The 3,243-nt window shown below is 34.1% G+C and overlaps 1 pseudogene; it reads right to left on the bottom strand.

Moving 5' to 3' along the window:
- Nucleotides 1–424: 424 nt before the first annotated feature.
- On the bottom strand, nucleotides 425–1,007 carry LOC113002393 (pentatricopeptide repeat-containing protein At2g15690, mitochondrial-like; annotated as a pseudogene).
- Nucleotides 1,008–3,243: the final 2,236 nt, after the last annotated feature.

The raw sequence follows: 3,243 nt of genomic DNA, 5'->3' as shown, positions 1-3,243 counted from the left end.
AAATATGTTTTTTAGTTATAATTTTTATTTATTGTAATTTTGGTTCAAACTGTTTAGAAGACCCATGTCTATTTTTATCTTTTTGTTCAGATACATTATAAGTAGTGGTTTTTGTTTTCAATAAAAAAAGACTTTTGGCATTTTCATAAAATTTGGTGAGAGCTTCTCTCTGGGTTCCTTGTTGAACCAATCTCAGACTTATCAAGGTAATCCTTGTGGTGTCTACCCTGACTTATCTTCCTTCATCGGAAGTGGCATCTACCCTGACTTATCTTTCTTCACCGGAAGTGGCGTCATCCAAAACTCCGTAGCCTGTATCAAACGATCCGCTCCTAGTCAGGTTCACATCATCCCACCTCCTCCGTGACTGCGGTTTCACCCACCTCCACTCCCCTTCGACATCGACCAGTCATCCTCCACTTGCCTATGCACATGCAGTCAAAACCAATTCAAAAGTTTCCCCATCAAGTGGAACCCATGCTTGATTCATCTGTTGGAAAACCAATAAACCATCACACCCTAAACCATTACTCGTGTACCCACCAATCATCAAATGCTATGAAGCAATCTTTTTGTCTGGCATTTGATCAAACACTTGACGTGCATTCTTCACACTACCACATTTGCAATACATCCTAATCAATCTGTTGCTCAATTCAACGTCCCCACGAAAGGTCGATCTTCTCAAAATTTCATAGACCCTTTTCCCCAATTCAAGCGACCTTGTATGCTCACACAACACCTTGACCCATGAGTTCCAACACTTGATCGAGGTTACCTTCTTCACACAAGGCCACCAAGTCCACATTCAAGGGGTTTTGGTTTTGATGATTGAGCATCAATTTTTGTTCATTGGGATATTTCTCCTTACGCAAAGAAGGAATTTTGTGAGTGGAACGACTGTTGGTGTTGCCGTTTCGACGCCTGCTAATGTTGGGAGCTGCGTAGGTGCAGAAAGGAACGAAGGAAAAGGAATGGGTGAAGATTGCGTGTGGAATGGAAGCCATTGATGCGTGGAGTTTGAGCTCCATGCTTTCTACTCTGTTAGTGTTCCAATAGCTATCGCTAATAAAATATCTAGTTTATTGCTCCTTGACACCATCAATCGTTAAAGTAGATCTACGAAGAAGAGAGAGAGAAGAAATGGCGCTTGTGGATTAGGTTGTTTTGCGGATCCAAATGGGGCAGTTGCATCAAGTGCTCGACCCGGTTCTTGATGGTGGTGACTCCACTGTTGCCATCGCGAAGCTTGCTTTTCAGTGTGTTGCAACGGATAAGGACAACTGGTCAAACACGAGGGAGGTGGTGGAGGAGCTGAAATGGGTGTGGAACAGAACAATTATGATGGCGAAGGAGAGAAAGTGTTAGGTTTTTTGAGGGAGAAGAGAGATCAACACTCAAACGACGTCGTTTTTAATTAAAAATATTAATTTTTTTTCCTACGTCTAATCCCACTTAGGCGAGTACATGTGACACCACACGTCGCATGCCTACGTGTTCAATTAATAATTATGTAAGCAGATAACGAATTCTGACTAATGGGAGGGATCTCGGACAAAACTTTTAAATTATTAGAGACCTAATTCGAAGAAAATTTTTATTAGGGATCAGATGAAAAAAAAAGATATATATATATATATATATATATATATATATATATATATATATATATATAATGATAAATAAAAGGAATACCACTTTTGATAACTTCTTTTTGGTTTCTAATAAGTAATCGATCCAAACCGTGCTCCAAGAATAACCAACTTATTCTCATTTGTTCGTGTAACTTCTCACTGGTAACCACTTTACTATTCTTTAAGAAAACAATAGCTAAATAATTGCACCCGATCTTTCCTCCAACATATATGCATATTACCATTCCCTCCAAAATAACCGCACACTATCTTTCCTCCCACGTAACCGCAGATCACTTTTCATCAAGATGAAACATGACAATTTGTTTTTAATTTTCTCTCACTTTTAATTTAGTTATTTTTTTTCATAAAAAAATTATATAGTTTTTCATCATTAACAACTCCCACACTTCATCTCGCACAACTCCCATTTTTATCATCTTCCCTCATAAAATTGGAATTGCAGAACATAATATTGTTATATTTGTTATTTTTTTTTCATCCATTTCTATTTTTTTATCTAATGAACTTTGTGGTTTCTAACGCTACGTTATTGTGTTGATACGGATGCAGCTATGCACGTTTAACACAAGGGATTGGTTTTTCAATATAGATGTGTTTTTATGAGTCTTTTGTTTTTATTTTTTTGTTATTTATTTTAAAACATTTTGTCCAGTGTGAGTATATAGTTTTTTGAGTTTTTATTTGGTTTAATTATGGTTGGATTAAGCATGGTAGCTACTTCAACTTTAATCTCTTTCTACAACTTTCTCTTTTTCTATTTTCATAGTTTCATTGGTCTTCTACCTTAGTTCTAACCTAGGTTAGCTTTTGTGTTTACATGTACAAATGGAACAATATAGAGAGGTTGGGTTGAACCCATAAGCATATCCTAAGATCTACTACATTATGGGACACCAAATTTTGATATTGTACTTCTTTCAATTTTTTCTTTTGCGGTTTGAACCACCATCTTTCTACATCTTATCATTTTGGACTTACTATTCCCAAATTTTTAATGTGGGTTTAAGATATTTTGTTTTACTCCAAAAAGGAGAATTTGATTAGTCTCTATCTCATCAATTTGAACATTGGAAAAAATGAGAGGTATGTGCAACTTTATTCTATATTTAAAAAATAAAATGTCTTTTTTGTGCATTTTGAATTAAACTGAAAGAAAGAAATGCATCTTACTTTGCCAAAGAAGACAAATGTCTCGAAGAACCTTTCAATGGAGACAAAACAACATGAATCTTAATGAGCTATAAAAGAAGAAAGTTGGAATTGAAATCATTCATAGAAAGATAAAGATTTGTCAATGTACTCTTTCATTATTAGTTTAATTAATATCAAAATTAGTATCTCATTACTTACTTTGACTTGACATTTTATTTTTATAAAAAAATGTTTAAAACGCAACATGATTTTAAAACAACTTTTAATAATTAAATTTTTAATTTTTATTTAAAAAGGGAAAATTATGATTTAAATTTTAAAACTGAATCAAGATAAAAAAACTACCTCTTCATCTTATCCAATTTTCAAGTTTTAAAATTTCCTTTTTTTAAATTAAATAAATTTTAAAACTGCATACGAATAATTGTGGAAG

The sequence above is a fragment of the Glycine max genome, chromosome 1 (genome assembly GCF_000004515.6).
Source record: "Glycine max cultivar Williams 82 chromosome 1, Glycine_max_v4.0, whole genome shotgun sequence".
NCBI classification, from domain to species: domain Eukaryota; kingdom Viridiplantae; phylum Streptophyta; class Magnoliopsida; order Fabales; family Fabaceae; genus Glycine; species Glycine max.
The sequence above is the reverse complement of the archived record's forward strand: the minus strand, read 5'-3'. Positions and strand labels throughout refer to the sequence as shown.